The sequence below is a fragment of the Hydra vulgaris genome, chromosome 14 (assembly GCF_038396675.1).
Source record: "Hydra vulgaris chromosome 14, alternate assembly HydraT2T_AEP".
Classification (NCBI taxonomy): domain Eukaryota; kingdom Metazoa; phylum Cnidaria; class Hydrozoa; order Anthoathecata; family Hydridae; genus Hydra; species Hydra vulgaris.
In genome coordinates this window covers 11,633,041-11,653,884 of record NC_088933.1, presented here as the reverse complement: position 1 = coordinate 11,653,884, position 20,844 = coordinate 11,633,041, and the positions used below count along the sequence as shown (strand labels likewise).

The 20,844-nt window shown below is 27.3% G+C and overlaps 1 protein-coding gene and 1 long non-coding RNA gene across 2 annotated transcripts in view; both read left to right on the top strand.

Annotated features, from left to right (window-relative positions):
- The window catches only part of LOC124819278 (uncharacterized), an 87,582-nt gene that overhangs the window by 6,120 nt on the left and 60,618 nt on the right, over positions 1-20,844 (top strand). The window lies entirely within an intron of this gene.
- On the top strand, positions 11,712-19,103 carry LOC136090594 (uncharacterized). The gene is made up of 3 exons (XR_010643549.1): positions 11,712-11,847; positions 18,653-18,820; positions 18,911-19,103. It is a non-coding gene; the product is annotated as an uncharacterized LOC136090594 (long non-coding RNA).

Here is a 20,844-nt window from a genome sequence, read left to right as displayed (position 1 = left end):
ACACGGCAACAGCACGAAGAAAGCTCGTTTTTTTGTGAAAATAGAACAATTTTTTTCATTTTCGTCTATATGATCAGGTAAAAAAAAATTTTGTAAAGAATTGGCAAACCACTCAACAACATTCAGAAATTTGTAAATTTTCTAGATTTTTAATTGTACTGTAAAATACCCTCTTGAAATAGCACCCAAACGTAGTTTATTGTAAAGTAACACGGCTTTGAAGATCCGGGATGAAATGTCTATGAACGAGCACCATTAAATAGGATTACATGCAATATCTACAGACTGTAACAGACCGGTAACATCGCTGCAGAAGTACTACCCATCACACTGGCTGAAGAAGTTGGAGATTCTTTGATGCCGCTTCCTCTGTTCCGTGACTTGTACGATATTATCAACAAAATTCGACTATTTGAGCTTGGATATCAGATGCTCAGCATTCAATTTAATGCGCCCGAGGTCCCTAATTAAACTTTTCACGTCTTTCTGGTTATGGAAATACAGCTTTTTATCTCTAACTTTATCTGCAGAATTTTGGTCCATATCTACAGTATCTGTCTCGCTATCTGGCATGCTGCTGCTTCCTGAAGATGGCCGATGCCGCCTTGGAGGAGTTGAAACAGATTGTTTCGACTCCTCCTAGGCGAATGCAGATGAGGGCGGTGCGGTACTGGAGCGATGGAAGAATGTATGTCCGTATAAAAGATCTAGGGGGCATTTTAGTCGGTGCGATGATTTTTTGGGTTTACAATGCAGAAGTAGGAGTTGTTTGAGTGGTTGGTCGGCTCTCTCCAAAATCGCGGGATAGTAAACTTCATGACTCGCTTCTCTCCTCTGTACCAACCACTAACATTGCACATGATGCATAAGAATTATAATAATTTGAGGACAGGAAATTTCAAAATATGGAACGATGGAACGTATTTGTCTGTCCCGGTCACAAAAGCAATTTTTTTCTGGAATAACAGCGATTTCCTTTTGGTTCTAGACCTAAGAAGTTAGGAAAACACACTTTCAACCCAGGAACAGAACAAAAGTGAAAATTTATTACATAGTATTATTTTTGTTTTAAGTATTTTTTCATAAAAATTTTAAAAATTGAACTCCCTTGAAAAAATTTTTTTTTACATTTGTTTCTTTGTACTTTGTAGTTAGTTTACTTTTTGTTGGTTTGAGTTAGTTTACTTTGTGCGTATATATAAAAAAAGCATTAACTCCAAAATTGGAAGACTTAACATCTCACGTTAATACTAGCTAAAAGCTTTTTTAAACACTCATTCAAAAATTATTTTTAATTTTTATCATAGTTTTACAATTACAAAATTTACTTATAAATTTAAGTAATAAAGTCATAACTTATTGGTTTCAAAATCATTTTCGAAATGAACGCTTTATCTTTTTGGAGCAACTAACCTTTAACAAGAAGTAGAGGAAGTTTATGTACCTAAGGCCTACTTGTACCATCTTACTTTATTAAAACTTAAAAAGTTCGAAGTGATGCATCTCAGCCAGGTATTTATTAATAATAACTTTTTTTTTAATCCTATTTTAATTCTCTCGGAGCGTTGCCACGGCAATTTAGACTCGAAAAACGCTTTTTAAAGGTCAAAAAAAAAGTTTTACTGCTTGTATCATATATTGTTTCTCAATTCTACGGAAATACTTTTCTATAGATTTTAGTATATTATATTGTTTGTTACTTAAGTACTAAATTCAATGTTCAATAAGTTTCCTCTTAACCCGGGTTTGTTAACAGATGACGTTTTTTATGACGCTATAAATTTTTTGCTGACTAAGGACTAAAAAAAATGCCGACTACCAACTAAAGGTCCAAACTTACCGATGACATGTGCACATTATTGTCGACCATTTTCTGAATAAGCATTTTGAAAGGGGTCAATACACCACTACACCTCCTCCTTGGGAAGGCCCTGTTTGTATAAAAATGTCTAATAGGGCTGTCAAAAGTTGTGAAAATGTTTGCCCGGGTACCCGTTGAACAAACGGCAATGTACGGGTATCCGTTAAAAAAATAACACTTTTCAAAAAGTTGTTTTTATAAACAGTTCATAAAAATCTTTTTATTCAATTATTTAATTTGTTTAGAACTGTTCCATTTTCAGATAAATCTAAATTTTATTTTACTTTAAGTGTTCAGGTTACACAAATCCAAAATTAGGTTTAGAAATACTAGCATGTTCGTTGTTTCGGATGCCAAAAATATAGGCCATCAATTTACTACATGCTCAGCAATTGAGAAAGCACAGTCTGATGCCAATAAAGTTTTAGGTATAAGCGATGATGTTGCATATGTGCTTGCGCGTTAAATAGCATAACTATATCCTTTATCTTCCAGATTTTGAAAAAGTTTTGTACTAGAGACAAATTAATAAAGAAGATGGAAAAGTTCTGGTATACGTAAAAAACAAAACATTGTTCATAGGTATTGTTATAAAAATAACCATCATACAGGAATAATAAGTGGATATCTAAATCACAAACTCAATAAACATTCCGAACTTTATATTGAATGTTTTCAGAACTTCTGATGGTGATAAAGAAACTATTAAATATTTTAACAAATTTTCAAGAACTTTTTTCGCATCCAGTTTAATAATGTTGAACTGTTTTATTACAATTAATGATTTTAAATTTTGAAAATGAATGAAATAAAACTTAAATTTATTAAAAGACGGTTGCCCATCATTTGATAATGCTACCCGGGCAGTAGCCAACGGGCGGGTACCGGGTATCCGTCGACAGTCTTATTAGCTAAACATATGGTTAAAGAGAAAGATCAGATTATTAGAAAGTTATCAGTTTTATAACCTTATTTAAGCTTAATTTTTTTCCTTGTTTATGCTAACTTTGGTTGCTTTTGGTTTAATAGTAAAAAACTTAAACTCCATTAATGAAAATTCAACAAACTAATGAACAAAAAAATTATTATAACAATAACGTCATTTGAGCTGCTATGACTCAGCGATTAGAGTTTTCGCTCAAAACAAAGAGGTATGAGGTTCGATGCCGGGTCTGGCTAGATAAACAACATTGGTAAGTAAGAAAAAACATTCTAAACTAATAGTTTAATTAGCACTAATTTAGTCAATCTAATTTCCTTACTCTAATTAAGTTTGTAACTACTATTAATGAGTTTTTATGGTAAACAAAGTAATGAAAACATTAAAACTAAGAAACTTATAGCAAGTTATCATAAATAATACTAATAGACCATAAACTAATTCTGTTTCTTTTTTTTTATAATCAAAATATTTTTCCTTACAGATTGAAGAAATGGCTAAAAGAAAATGGCTATAAAAGAAAAAGAATGGCTAAAAGTACCACTAAGTACAATAAGTCTTTTTTGTGATATAGTTGACGAAGAAGGACGTGAAATTATATTAGAATGGTCTGAAAAGTAAGGCAAAAATTTTGAACAAACCTTTTTGTATAATTTCGTACACGAACAGGGTTTGTGTACTAGTTGGAACACTTTGAGCCGTAATAGCCTGAGAGAAGTAAGGAAGAATTAACTAGTAAGATTAAGTGTTAGTATCAGATTACTAAAACTTGAACAGATATCCAGTAAAAAACTGAAGCTTATGTTTATATTCAAGAGTCGTCCCTCTTGACATCATGATCTTAGGTTTGGCCTTCCTTGCATCTAGAATTTATCCTTTGTGCACCCTTTTGGAATATAATTCCAGACATTGAATTTAATAATGATAAAAGCTCTTATGTTATCTTACATTAAACTGATAAAGTTGAATCACAAGTAAGTTCAAACACTTTTTTACAATTGTTGTCAGGATGCTTAAAAATTTTGGTTTTGTTATAGTTACCTCTTTTCTAATATTTTAGCTATTCCAAAAACCATTTTACTACCAAGAAAAAGAGAAGAATCACAGATAATAACATTACATTACATGTAATGTAATATATTTCTGTATACAGAAAATCACTATTTGAATCGTCTCAAAAATCAAAAAATTTAAAAGAACAAAAGATAGAAAATAAATTGTGCATTAGAACAGGGTAAAAAAAAGATTAAAAGTTTAATTGTTGAAAACTGGAAAAAAAAAAGGTTGAAAGTTTAAGTGTTGAAGACTGGAGACATTATGTTTCTTATGGATTATGGAGTAAAGCTGCAAGAAGAGAGATATGGAGTCAATGCTTAAAATGTACAACTTGGGCTCATTTGGCTGTTGTTTATTTCAAAATACTGGTGAAGCAATATGTGGTTTAAGTGAAAAGTGAAAGCGTGTTTGATTATATGGTTGACTAGTGACAGTTTGATTATGTATTATATTTGTTTCTCTCTCATTTCGGCAAAATGAGACCGGATAGGTGTTCTCAATAAATGATCTCTGATGACCAAACCGCGGCAGTTTTGCAGCTCATATTTTGTAAGGTTATAGTAGGATGGTAGAAGATTTTAAAAATATCAAGTTCTTTTTTAAAAAGTTGTTAGACGTGCTGTATTAGAAAAATTAGTGCTTAGATGTCTTATTTTACACATCCTTACCCTATCTCTTTCTCTCTCTCTCTCACTCTCTCTCTCTCTCTTTCTCTCTCTCTGTGTATAGTTAAGTTATTATGTTCACAAATAGAGTCCTCAATGTTCTTAAAGAACAAAGCAATCATAAATTAGTAGAAACACTTATCTAAATTTTTTCTACAGTCTGTTTTACATTTAGGTGGTTCATCAGGAAGAATGACTAAATGTCAAAAAATTTAAATCATAAAAAAATAGTTCTCGGTAAGTTGGAAATTGTTAAAATTGATTTTATAAAAAACTGTATTTATGTTTTAAATTAGAAGTTATTATCAGCTAAATTATTATAAAATATTAGTTTTGAAAAAGAAATAATCAAACTAAAATTGCTCTAATTTTAAAGAATTCTTTTTTACAACTAATTTTTTGAAAAATACTTTTCCTATTGTATTTTCCTGTTTGCAACAAAACTTAGTTTTTATAAAACTATTTATAGCAATTCTCAACTTCCTGTGAAGTATTTTTTCTAAAATTTGAATTTTTTTAAAATTTAGACATTCTTTCCTAACGAATCTGCTGAAGGTGAAGCAAAGACTGCAGAAGAAATTTAGATAAACATAAGCAAATATGTTAAAATGCAAACTTTTTGATTAAAAGGAAGTTTCAAGAATTAATTTTCAAATTCTTTATTTATTTTATTTTAAAAACTAAACGGTGCTCCATATAAACCTTATTTAAATTGTAAGTTTTTTAATTTCGGTTCTTTATTTATTTAAGTTTTTTAATCTTAGAATGTGGAACTAAACTAGTATTAATGCATTAAACTTTGAAGTTTGCAATTAATATTATTATTAGCAAATTTTAGTTTCAAAAATATTGTGGTTTATCTTTCTCCGGCTAATTGCCACATAGGGGATACAAACCAATATCCGCAAAGATAAGTTCAGTTCATTAAAGAGCATCATAACCTGCTTTGACAGATCAAAAGTAACTAATTTTAAGGAGAATAGAAGTAAAAAAAAGCGAAAGTCAGAAGTAGTTTTGTAAGAAATAAAGCATAGGAAAAAAGCGGACAGGCTAGACGTTAGAATGTGTAATTTGACTAATACAATTGCATTAAAATTTTGAATGCGCAATTTAAAATTTTTTTTTTAACAATCTTTATTTAAAAAAAGTTGTAAAAATAAAAATATAAACAAAAAGTTTTGTGACATTTTTTTTTGCCGACCAACTAGAGACATCTGCTACACCGCACACCTTGAAGGCAAGTTTATATGGAAGGGAGACTCTGTATTTACCCCACTTAAGGGTTTATTAGTTGCCACGAGGGAGAATCCAAGGCGCCAACTTAATGGTTTATCTCCATTTTACGTCCGGATAAGAGAGATCGTTTAGTGTTTTCCGGACGTAAAGGAAGCAAATACGACCAGGATCACTATCGGTTATCATGGTTTCGATCTTATGCTCTACCTGCTTTATAACATTACCGTATCTAAGTAAAAAGCAGTTAGAAGCCAAAATAAGAACAGATGCTGCAGTTGATTTTTGCCACTAGGCCGAGAAGCGAGCTTTTTACTTTTTACTTCTCTTGAATATGTAAGCAAAAGGATTCGAAACTCCATAATCAACTGACAAGCTAACAAAATAAGCCACCATAGCAGACTTCATTTGTGTTTTTTAACACTATTTATTAAGCAAAAGACGAAATATAAACTTATACTAGTTTTAGTAACTTTACAAACTAGGAAATTAAACGCTATAAAACCAAATTAAGGAGATGTTACCGCAATTCAATTTTCAAGTAAAAGTAAAACTGTAAACTTAAATTTTTAACTTAAATCACATTAAATAAAATATGATTGTAAGAAAAAAAAACATTCTATGGTTGTCAAATGATAACTATGAAAGTTTTTTATTCAAATATTAAAAAAAAAGTTTCAAAATATCTTAATTGGATCTGCATATCGTCCATGAAGTGGTAAAATTAAATCATTAGAAACTTTTAAAAACATTTATTTTAAACACATTTGCAAAAATAAGTTAAAGAAATTAAACTTTATATGTTTTTGCGAAATGAACCTTGATGATTAACTTATTCTAAATTTTCCACAGTAACCACATTTGATAATATCCTCATTAGCATTAACCAGGGAACAACATTTGAAACTAGGACGTTTATGTCATATATTAGCGATCACTTTTCGATATACATAAAGTAAAAAATTTAAAAAACTAAGTCTGGTTGTCCACCAAAAGACTCATATATAACAAGACGCAATCGCAAAACATGTAATACTATTGAATTAAAAAACAGATTTAAATAAGAGACGTGGACCAAGGTATATTTTATACGTTCTCAGCGTATTATTTTATATTGCATTATAGTATCATATTATAAAACATTATATTATAAGCATCCATAATAGATGTCAGGACACTAATGAACTTTTCAATGCTATCTTATTTAATAGATAATTTTAACAAATAAGTAATTTCCTTGGTTGATTTTGCCCTCAAGAGTAATAATTTTGTATTGAAACTGCCCTCAAGAGGTCTTTTAAGTTAAAACGAAAGCGATAGCTAATCTGTGTTGGATAAATTGTTGCTAAAATTCTCAAATATGTAGAAAAAACTTTACAATAATTTTTAAAAAAAGATAAAACACTGATAGTGAAAAATACACAAAAAATATAACTATTTTTGCTAAAATTTTATTTTAAATGCTAAAAAGATATATAATACCCAGTGGGCACAGTACGTTTTTTAAACGTTCTTTGAACGTTTTTATTAGGTTTAAACCTAATAAAAACGTCCAAAGAACGTTCTAAAAACGTACCGTGCCCACTGGGTACTGTGATCAAATTATCAAATGCAAATTTGATAGCAGAAAAACGTTGTCCGTCAGTATAATTAAGTTCACCATTTTTACCTAAATAACTAATAACAACAATACTGGCAAATTTTGTATATATCATTAAGAGGAATTCAAAAAGTAATTTATACATTTCCTTCCAAAACTTGACAATAAGATACTTTCGAAATTGCAGAACAATATAAATTTTTTATATTTTTAGGGTCAATTTCAATATTTACAACAAGCATAATATATCAACTTTACACCAAAGCTATCTATAGATATGATAACAAGAATTAACAAGATAATAACAAGATTAGCATAATACGTTTTGTATTTAAAATAATTTAAAAATTTACAGAGTACTTAAAAGTTGGGGCTTTTTCCAAGTTTTGGATGTTATAACTTCAGCTTATATATTTTTATTAGAAGGTCAATTTTTAGGTGGCTACACATTGCAGCTTTTTATATATAGTCAGTAAGGTTGTCCATGGAAAATTATAATTACTAATACAATTATTTATTAAGTAAAATTTCACATTTGTCATTACTAAAACTATTATATTATTTTTATTATATCCACGAATATCTTTTAAATAAACCACTTAATGCGGGTACAAACTTTACAATGAAGAGGACAGTGTTGCTCAGAACATAGCAAAATTATAATTTACAAATCATTAAGTCAAGTTGATATCAATGATAAAATTAAATTTTTGTTTTGTAACTTTATTTGCTCTAATTTGAGAAATCAGGCTAGCTATGTTCCAAGCACCTGTGGGTTTTGTTACCTAATTATGGTTTTAACTAGACACAAGTGGCACAAATAAAACACTGGCTATTAGCCGTTTTTCTGAAAGTTTATTAAATATATCCTAGATTAACTTGGACTTTTCTTTCATTTTTTTCTCTTAGAAAAATACCATATCTTAGGATAACTCTTTGTGTTGCCAGTTCAGCTGCTGGTAACTTTTTTCTGGATCTCAAATATTCACGTCATTTATATTTAATAAATACTTTTTATTTAGTAATTTTTAAAATTTAGTTACAAATGTATTATACTAGTTTTTGTTTTAAAATTAAGAGCCAATGAAATCAATATTGAAAACAAATATAGTCCTCGTAAACTCTATTAATTTTATTAACTAATAAAACATAGATTGAGAATTGAAAATAATATAGCCTTAAATAAAAAGAAACGGATAGTTATCGTGGCTTCATTTGTTTTTGTCCAAAAAATCTCATTTTATTTATAAAAACTATATTTCTTAAATCATTTCTCAATGTAAAACCTGTAAAAATAAACAAAAAGTAATTATATTTATTCTTTCAACATTAATTTATTACGCATAAACAAAAAAATGTTCAATTTTTTAGTTTGAAACATACAGAGTTACATAGTTTGAAACATTTATATTGATTATTGATATAACAAAAATAAAAACTAGTATTCAATATAAAATTTTAAATGAGATCATCTAATGACCGGACATATAACTGGGTTTCGTTTGCCTAATATTTTTTTGCTTTGCCTTCATGAAAAACTTTGCATAACATCATACAAAGGTACGCAAAAATTATTAATTAAAAAAACAGAAATTATATCTAAGTGCCGTCACGAAAACAAGTTCTTGCTAGACAACCACGAGCCCAAAGATTAAAAAACCAAACCACGCTCGCAAATATAATTGTTTATAACTGTTTTTGAACGCCACGATGTTTATTGAGTATATTTTTTAACGAAAAAAACAATGTATTTTTTACCTAACTAATTGTTAAACGCACGAAACTTTTAGTAGTAAAATACATGTAGTAATTTTTATTTAATCTCGTCAAAAATTCAGTTATATATATATATATATATATATATATATATATATATATATATATATATATATATATATATATATATATATATATATATATATATATATATATATATATATATATATATATATATATATATATATATATATGATATATATATATATATATATATATATATATATATATATATATATATATATATATATATATATATATATATATATATATATATATATATATATATATATATATATATGTATATATATATGTATATATAACAAAATAGTGTTTTTGCCAAAATAACCCACTGTAAAAAGAAATAAATGCACAAGAAATCAAGCACAAAGTTACGGGTGGAACACAAATGTTATTTACCTAATACGTCATGATGTGTTTGTTTTAAATGTGTGTTTTGAATAAATTTTGTTTATTTATTCAATGAACATTATTTTTGGCGGCAGTTTCATTAATTTTGCAGTTGATCGAGAATTGTTAGTTATACAATGTATTATATTATATCGTTGGGGATAGTGCGAAACCGCGTAACTAGCATTGGATAATACCGCGTATCTACAGTACATTTTTTTTACTGGAAAAGTTCAAAACTTTAAATTTTTTTTATTTTAACAGATTTTGGGTTCATTTTAGTATAAAAAGTATTATTCATGTTTTTTGTAATGTCAACAATAGATGTTTGGTGTTAAAATTATTAATATCCAAATAAAGTAGCCAATGCTAGTTACGCGGATTTGACTATCCCCGACGATATAACAGTTATATTCCATCCAATCAAGTTATATATATATATTTACTAATGACATTTTCTAAACTTTATTTAATTTTAAATATTTTGTGAGCAAAAACTTAATTTTTTTTTCAATTGGAATTTTTTAATTAGGATGTTAGAAACATGTTTTTTAAAAGTTGGAAAGAAAGTAAAAAGTCATCTAAATTTAGTTTAAAATATTCTATATAGTTTTGAAATTTAAAATATATAACCTAGAAGTATTGCAAGGTTTATTTATTTATTTATTTTTTTGAGTTGTTATTTTCTATATTCAATTAATTGTTAGAAAAGAAAAAAATAGCAGTATAGCACAATAATATACAGTGTGATATTGTACTTCAATAGAAACAACAACGTATGAAAAATATGAACGTATTTAATGATGTTAAAAGTACGTTACGGGTCCGTAAGTAATTTTATCAGTTAAATAGATTAGTTATTTTTATCCATTAATAAACCTAGCGGGCACAGAACGTTGGTTGAACATTTTAAGGACGTCCGACGGACTTGTAACGTCTATAAGACGTTGAAAAGATGTGTTATGGACGTCTGTGCAACTTGAGTGTCTGTGGGTACAGTTTTTTAATTTCTATTATTAAAACAAATAACAGAAACATATTAATACACTATTTTCTGAACAATGTCAATTTACAAGCTCATTTTGAAATAAACCAGTAAATTATTTTAATATTAAAAAATCAACATTCTGGCAAAATATCAAAAAATGAACAAATTATTAGACGTTTTTTAAGCCGAGAACCAAAAGGACGTATGTCCACATTTTATGTTTTTCTATTTAATATTAATAAATATTCAACTATTAATGGAATATTTGTCCAATAAATCTAGTCTTAAGAATGATACAATTTTTAAAAATATTTAAAATTAGTCGGACATTTTGAAAGAAAGTTTTTACAAATTAAATTTTAAAACTTGATTTTCTCGGAAACACAAAAAATGGTTCTCTTAGTTCTCGGGTGACGACTTGACGAATTTAATAAATTCTAATTTGTCTGAGCTTTCTCATTTTTGCGAATCCATTTTTTGTTCATTATCATTATTAGATTTTCCATATCTACGATTGAGGGGTTTAAAAAGAATGCTTTATCACAAATGGGGTTTTACTTTAACTAGATATTGGGTTTCATCAAAATATAATTTTGCTCTCAAAATAGCCAAATAAAGTTTAGCAACCCTCATTTTTCAAAAGTAAAAGGACTTTTTAAAGTTTTTATTTAATTTTCGACGTTTTAAATGTCAACCTACTACTAAGAGTAAATTAAAAAAATGTTAAATTATAAATAATTTCAGGTAATTACCTAAAAATAAGTAAAACTACTCTTTTTAGAGGTTTTAAAGTTTCAATGAGATATTCCTTAATTTTATGTTTTATTTTATTTCTAGAGAAAAAGTTGAAATAAAAAAAGTTTAGGGATATCACACAAGAGATATCACCTCAAAGTATATTTTTATTTTATAAATGTTTTGTTTTTGAAAAAATTTGTATTTTATTACCAATAATACCTGATCGGCATTAAATTTAAGATGATCAAATAGTATGCCATCAAATCGTATCAATCGATCAAATCGTATGCATGACTTATCATGCATTCCGATATGTACGTTTATATGAAGGTATACTTTGTTTTTATTTATTTTTTTGCAAAAGATTAAATCCATGAAATGTATGGTAAACATTTGCAATCAAAAATGACAAAAATAATGACATCAACCCAATGAAGCATGTAACTTCATTAGCTGAATAAATACTTTTGGTCTCAAATAGAATCAATCTAAATTTTTTATAGTTGTGTTTTTTTTATGTAAAGAAATACGTTTTATATACACTCTTTAAAGTGATCTTGCATCAAAAAAAAAAAAAAGGTTTGTTATAAATTTTAAATAAGTTTTTATAATTTTTTTTTAAGAACAAGACAAACAAATAACTGTTTTGTTTGACTGCATACAAAAACAAGATGTTTTTCGTTTAGTAATGCCGCTGAATCAACAACGGCCTGGCAATTTATATATCAGGTAGACAAATTCACCTTTCCGCATAGCGCATTTACGTATGCTCATTGTCGCAAAAATTAAAAAAAAAAATTACTTGATAGTTTTAAATTAATTTCGTGATTGTAAAAACTTTTTTTAAATTCAAAACAGAGAGAAAAACCAAAGTTTGTTCCCATAACCATTGTAATTATGTAATTATGCTAAAATGTTCGTAAAAACTATGCGCCTATATCAGATATAATGTTTTTTTTAACGTCATGGTTATTTGAAGACTATGAAATTTAAAAGAACATTAAATGAAATTTTTTTTGCCAATTGATAGAATAAATAAAAATATTTGTTTCTGATCATCAAATTAAGACTAATGATTTTTATTATCATTAGTTTTTGAGAAGAACTGATACTTGCAGCTCCAAAATATTAACTTTCAAAATTTTCAATGCTTTTAGAAAATAAAGTTGCATGAGTCACTGCGTAACTTAATTTAAACTGGGGTTTCTATCGCCTAATAATTTTTTGCTTTACTGCAACTTTGTGCTTTTTCAAAAGTGAAACAATATATAGCTCGTTTTTAACTTTAAATGAAAGATACCTAAACCAAGTATTTACTTTAATTTATAGTTGTTTTTTTTATACCTTTGGCATGCGAAAAAGATTAGTTTGTCAACAAACATAGCTGAATTTAATTTAAGAATGAAGCAACTTATTTATAAAAATTATAATTTTTATAGATTATAGTTTTTATAAATTATAATTTTTGTAAATTATAATTTTTATAAGTTATAGTTTTTATAAATTATAATTTTTATAAATTATAATTTTTATAAATTATAATTTTTGTAAATTATAATTTACATAACTTATAATTTTCATAAATTATGGAGTAAAAACTAAACTATGGAATAAAGTGTGTTCTGTTATTAATTTTCTGTTTCGTCTAAAACAAAAATAAAAGAAGAAATATCCAAATCCTGCTCATCACTGTTTTTAAATTGTAGAAATATGATATTATTTTTATTCTGTCATCTTCTGTTGTAATTTCAAAACACTTTAGACAAACACATTTTCATAATATTTCTGTCTCATGATTTTTCAATCATAGATCTGGAGCAGACCACCTTTAACTGTTGTTTTTTATGAAATATTTTTTACAATTTCAAAAGTATTTTTTTTTTCAAGTTTCGGAAGGAATTGTATGAAATATTTATTCATTTCTTTCTAAAGATATATACAAAATTTGCCAGTATTGTTGTTATTAATTCTTTAGGTAGAAATGGTGAACTTTTTTATACTGACGGACAACGTTTTCTTACTATTCAAATTTGCATTTGATAATTTGATCACTGTAGTATATATCTTTTTCGCATTTTTAATAGGATTGCAGTAAAAATATTTATATTTATATTATATTTTATAGTTTTTGCTTTTTATTTGAGAATTTTAGTAGCGATTTATCCAACACGGATTAGCTATCGTTTTCGTGTTAATTTTATAGACCTCTTGATGGCAGGTTCAGTACAAAATCAAAACTTAAGGATATTACTTAATTGATAAAACTAATTCTTAATTAAAATGGTAATGAAAGGTTTATTAGTGTCCTGGCATCTATTATAGATGTATATAATATAATGTTGTATAATATAATATAATATACTATAATGTAATATAATATAATACTCTAAGAACGTATAAAATATACGTTAGTCTACGTCTCTTATTTAAATCTAGTTATTAATTCAATAGTACTACACGTTTTGCGATTGCGTCTTTTTAAATATGAATCTTTTGGTGGACAACCAGACTTAGTTTTTAAAGTTTTTCACTTTATGGTTTTCGGAAAATTATAGCTAACATCTGGTATAAAAGTCCTGGTTTCAAACGTGGTTCCCTGCCTAATAATAATAATAATAATAAGGTTATTATTATTATATTATGTTATATTACCTTTGAATAAGTTAATCATCAAGGTTCATGTCACAAAAACATATAAAGTTTAATTTCTATAACTTAATTTTGCAATTGCGTTTTTGATATAAATTTTAAATAATAATAATATTGCTGTTGAGACTTAACACCATGTTAAATCTGTGACAGCCTTTAACAATAATAATTTTATAATAAACAATAAATAATAGTTATTTATGTTGTTTCTAGAAGTTTAGTTAGTAGTCGACATAATACTAGATAAATTATCCATTTTGCTCTTGAAATTGTTCACCGTTAATGCTTCAATGGTTGACTGTGGCGAAATATTCCATGTCTTTACAATTCGGTTTGTGAAGAAACGCAGCCAACATTGACATACGAGTACCGTAGGGGCCCATACGGGTCGTCAACTGGGTCCCGTATGGGTAGACCAACGGTATCCCGCCGGATCTTGGCCGATCGGGGCCGTTTGGGTTTGCAACTGGGACCCATATGGGAAACCCATCGGGAATCCGCCGGATAATGGCCGCAGTTTCCCTCTGGGGCCCATATGGGTATGCCCGCCGGGATCCCCGTAAGGGTCCCACGAGGTTTACCCATTGCAAATCTTGAAAAACTACGTTTAAATGTTTAAAACTTACAGAAAAAGCAAATTTATATATAACTTGATTGGTTAATTTCAAAAAAAAAAAATTAAAATTACAGTCGAAATTAGGCAAACTTTTAAACGATTCTTTAAAATGCTTTCACGGTTATCTCGCGAATTGGAAGCTTTTCCATTGTTGTTTAAACGACTTCTTTGAAAACCTCTTTACACAATATCTCGTTTCAATATGACCTGTAAAAAAATTAAAGTTAACTGTTAGTCATTAATTTTATAGGTAACACATACATTATTTTTAATATGTTATAAAACTCAAACGATTTCTCCTAAAACTCTTCAGATAAAAAATGTAATTTTCACCATCTAAGGCAGAAAAATATAATCTTTAATTTTATAATCGACATAAATATTTGAACGCTTTAAAATGTACTTGTAATAAATAAGCACATGTTTGTGATTCATATAATAAATTGATAACGTTCCTTTAGTTACTGATAAATAAATTATATAAAACTATTATATAAATATAATTTTATATTTATATTGAATATAATTTGATATATACTGTTTATAACTTTATATATAGGGAAGAGTGGGGCACCTAATATACTTTTGGCTTTTGTTTTATAACTACTTTTTTTAACACGTTTTTTTTTAGCGATTAGTACAATTTGTAGGTAAATATTATACCTTCAAAATTAAATTACCAAAATTAAAGAGATCGATGGGGTATGGGGCATGGGGTACCTTGATACAAAGTTCTACTTTTACTGACAAAAGGCTTTTAAAGCTTTCCTGGTGAGAGTAACAAGTTATTGGTATTCAGAGTTTTTCCAGTGTTTGTTTGATATGTATTTGGATTGTTTCTATCAGCAACAACACTACATAAAAAATCTGCTTCTGAATATACATTTTTGTCAAAAGGAAATATTCCACTTTTTCTTAATCCACTTTGAATGTTTGTGATAGTAACACTTTTTTCATATGCGATGTTAACACAAGATGCAATTTCGTAAATAGTGATTCTCTAGGGATGATTTAGAACACTCACAGTAACACTCCATGATAATTTTGAAGCCAAGATTTTACTGTGTCATTATAATAAACTTTAAATGGAGCAAATACAGAAACATCTAGGGGCTGCACTTTGTGACTACTATGTGGTAGTATAGTAAGATTAGTAACACTGCTACATTTAGCAAGATCAAGAGCTTTTTTAAATAAGTGGCTCTCGTGATTATCAAATATAAGTAGAGATGGATTTTTCTGTAATGAGAATTTTTTTAATATAAAATGTTGAACTACTTCTACAAATAACTCTGTATTCATCCATCCAGTTGGATTTGATGAATACAGAGTTATTTGTAGAGACCAATAAATCCAATTGGTGCATTATTAAGCATATGTTGCTTATAGATCTTTAATTTACAACATGTGTCCATAATACATTTGAGAGCAGGTGACAATTTACTGCTTCAAAAGATTTTCTTGCTCTTTAGTAAATACTCTTGTTGTAAAAAAATTGGGTTTTATAGTAACGATTTCTTGTTCTTTTATTCCTTTTTTCGTTTTTACATATCTGTATACATAAAAACACACACTTAGAATTTTCTTTTAGTCACAAACTTTTGAAAGTTTCATTTATTAAGTAGGACAAACGCATATTGGTGCAGAATACATGAGCATAAATTACCTGCAAAAAGTGCTGTGAATAAGATCAACTTTTTCTGCAGCATTTAATGAACACCCTACTGTTAAATGTTAAGTGAACACCCTCCTATTAAAACTAAATCAACAGCTACCTTCATTGAACTACTCGAGAAGGTTCCTTTACTAGTTTTTCAATAACAAAGAGGCTTTACAATGTATCAAAATTCAATTATGGTCATATCATGATTTAATACCACGCTAAGCTTTAATTTACATCTATAGATTTTATATATTAACAGAAATCAGTATAAAAACATAAAATAAATGAATGTTAATCCTTCATCAAAAAAGTGTTTGTAAATATCTAGATATAAGTATAATAAAGCAAACTTTTGTTTATATAAACTTGTGTAACTTATGTTTATGTGATAAAATTAATTTTATTACTATATAACTACATCATCATACTACATGCATAAATACTGAATAACATAACATTTATTTTTACTATATAAACTTTATTTAATGGTCGACCAAATTTTTTTACCAAGTTAGGTGAAACATTTAAGTATGCTTGACTATCCCGTAATTTACAAAACGGTACATTTATTTAGTTTCATGGTGCCCCACTAAAACTGTTTTATGGTACCCCACTAAAATTGTATTCATAATACTTTTATATCAGTGTATAATCACTTTGTTTCATGGTTTCATGGGTGCCCCACTCTCCCCTATACATATTGTATATAACTTTATATATATATATATATATATATATATATATATATATATATATATATATATATATATATATATATATATATATATATTCATATATATATATATATATATATATATATATATACACCTTATACTGCTGATATATATATTTATATATATTTATATATATATATATATATATATATATATATATATATATATATATATATATATATATACACCTTATACTGCTGATATATATATATATATATATATATATATATATATATATATATATATATATATATATATTTATATATATATATATATATCTTATACTGCTGATTTAGGTGAGCAGTGTGACATCATACTGAAAAAGCCTGCTGCCAGGGGCTAATAATTTTTAAATGTAATCTTTATAATAGAGCGAAACTTTTTTCATTTCACACTAAGGTTTCATCAATTAAGACTCATCACTGATATAACAGTGCTGTGGCTACTAGATCCAAGCCCCCCACCTTCAAAAAGGCCCCAAAATTCTTAAATATTTTTCCAATAGATAATACTAAATAAAAAAAAAACCTTACATTTGTATAAAGACCTCTAAATTTGCAAATGAGCCCCCAGGCACAGCTCTGCTTATATATATATGTATATATATATATATATATATATATATATATATATATATATATATATATATATATATATATATATATATATATATATATATATATATACATATACACGTATACATATACACACACACACACACACACACACACACACACACACACACACACACACACACACACATATATATATATATATTTATATATATATAAGGTTTCATCTAAGAGCTTAACTTTACGCGAATAAAAGTTTGAGCTAAATTGCTTAAGTTTTTATTCACTTGAAGCTGACCATTTACTGAGTAAATGCAATTGCCCATTTTTATTCACTCGGCCTATTAACTTTTAAGAGATTTTTATATTAATTTTCTAATTTCATGAAAATTGTTTAGAGTATTACTTGACGCTAATTGATAATAAATATTGTCATGTCAAGTTCATAGCCAGATCATAGCAATGAAATTTTAGTGCCTAAAGTTTGAAATACCTTTTTATTATCTGTCACGATGCTGGGACCATTATAACTTTGGCCGAAACAAATACTTATTAAAATGTTTATTCGCATAAGAATATCTTGATAGTTGCCGTTTTACTTTCGGCAGATGTAATTTCCATACTGTTTCCATACAAATCTAACAAGCGTATCATGTTCTTTGAGGTAATCTTCAACTAGGTATTGTAAGCAAATGATTAATTCATCAGTTTTGGACTGAGTTTGGTTTGATATGTCATTATATTAAGTCAGTTTTTTAAAAGTAAGTTCTACATCAGAGAACATGCTATTCGTCTATTGTTTACATTCAATATATTCAGGCAAAACCATTCAAAAAAGTCATTAGAAAGCAGGTTATAAGTATGTTTGTCAAATAGATTGCATTCTGCAAAAATTCAAAAGGAGCAACAGTCACATTCTATGGCTGAATAATGATTAAACAATTTTAAATAACTTATGTTTTGAGAATTTAGTAATAAAACAATTTTATATTAAATAAAAGTCGTGTTCTAAAAAAAGCGATAAAAACAATTAGTTCACTATTAAACAACTTTAAATTTGCACACACGCGTTATTATTCATTTATTTGAGGTATTTTATTATTTTGATTTTTTATCATCTTCTTACTCTATTATATGACTTATATTGCAGCTTTAAAGAAAGATGGTTTCAAAAACAGTCGCATTTTTCATTTTCATCATTACACTCGAGATTGCAATATCTTCGGGAAGAATATTTGATGCACCTGCTAAATTGAAACGCACATCCTCAGCTTGTCTAGCATTTGGCGGTAAATGTATTGTGTTTGGACCTAAAAGGGTATCAATTAACTTTAGTTTCTGAATTTTAAATTTTTTTACAATAAAATCTTAGCTTTTAGTGTTTGTATATCTTGATGTTTTTATTTAGGTACCTATTTGTGTAACAGATAAAAAGTGCAAAGAAAACAGTGACTGTAGTATAGATCTTGCGTGTGCAAGATAGCAAGAAAAATTCTTCTCATGAAACAATAAAAACAAAGTTGCAAACTTTTTTATTTTATTACTATTCATTGTAAATTTGAATTTTTTTTTTTCAAAATCAAGAGATGAAGTAAACAAAATTTTGATTTTAATTCAAACCGTTGACAAAAAATAAATTAGGCGGTTTTAAAAATATGAAATAACTAGTAACTGTTTAAAACTCAGAGGGAGTTCAAAATTGTTTTGTAATTAAATAGTTTTGGAAAATTCTTGTCATAGCTCAAATATGACAAGCAAAAAATAAAATTTTGATCAAATTTTTATTAAAATACCGTTGAAAATAAGATTAAATAAAACATGCGGGAAATGTACATACATCGACTGATTTAAAATAGTTAGATTTAGCAGAAAGTGTACATACATCGAATGACGTTAACAAGTAGAACACACTGTGTGTGTTCTACTTGTTAACATGCATTAACTGAGAGTTTTGGTTGAGAAAAACGCTTTTAAACTTTTTACGGTCTTCTATATTAATTTAAAAAAAAATGTTGACATTATATAGTAAAAAAATTAAAATACTTGTAATTTGATCAATTTACCGATCATTTACACATCCTAGCTGAAATAATTTATTTAAAAATGCCACCCAGAAACGGTTTCCATTGTCAAAACCACAATACTTTGAACAACTATTATCTAAATTTTGAAAATATTCTGTCGACCTCTTAAAAAAAAAGGGGTTCAACGGGCAATTCATGAAGTTTTGGTGTTCAAAATAGGTAACTTCTAGAGTTGCAATTTTTAAATTTTGTAATATTGATTATAATATCAAATAAGAATGTTTTACTAAAAATTACAGTGGTAGGAGTCTGGGAACAATATACATCTGAAAAATCGGGAGTCACTGTCTTAAATGTGGAAAGAAGAAAAAAAAACCTTTTTTTTGCAGTATTTTAAAATAGATTAATATTTATCGGAAAATAGAATAATATTCAAAAGTAAACTAATATTCATAGGAAAAATTAATTTTTCTAAAAAAAGTTTCTCCTCGTTGAAAAATGGCAACCAAAAAAGTTTACAACCCCCTCTATTTGAGCGGTTTGTCAACTTTACAAAGTCATAAATTTAGAAGATTAAAATAGTTTTTTTCTAAATGAGAATTTAACAAATGAATTTTAGTCGAGTTCATAACAGTTTTTTTTTAAGTGTTATTATTGCCCCCTTCCCTAAGAAATACTTTGATCTTGGGGCATATTTTAAACAATGCGTTAGTTACGGTAAAAAAGCGTTTACATCCCAGGTTAAATATATAAACCAGATTTCTTTGTTTTGTATACCGCATAAAAATTTATTAATAGATATTTAACTGTTATTATCTGCTGCAGTAGTTAATAAAAATATTGTATTAACTACTGCAGCAGCAAATTGGTTAGTATTGCTCATATTGTTTCAAAATGCCAAACATTAAAACTCTGATAAAGATAATAGAGTCTTAGTTTGCCTCACAAAAGTTAGGCCGAATCTTTTATTTTTAATTTAATATACCAAACTAGAAATAAGGATGTTTATATAAAATATTTGAAATATAAAAACTAAAAATATAGATGTAAATTTCTTTTAATATTAATATAGACGAGGTGCATAATTTCAATGCTCAAAAATGTTGAAAAGATAATGCGAGAAGAAGGGAAATAAAATCAGGGCTGCACCAAAGATAAAGTCATTGCCGTTTAACAAACGAAAAGCTCTTCAGAAGCGCTTTTACCTGTTGAAAAATCACAATTTCGGAAATAAACAAATTTAAAAACACTTGTGGGCTTAGTAATACACAGGAAGCCAAAGTTCTTTTCATATTTAGAAATTGGAAAGGAAGAGAAT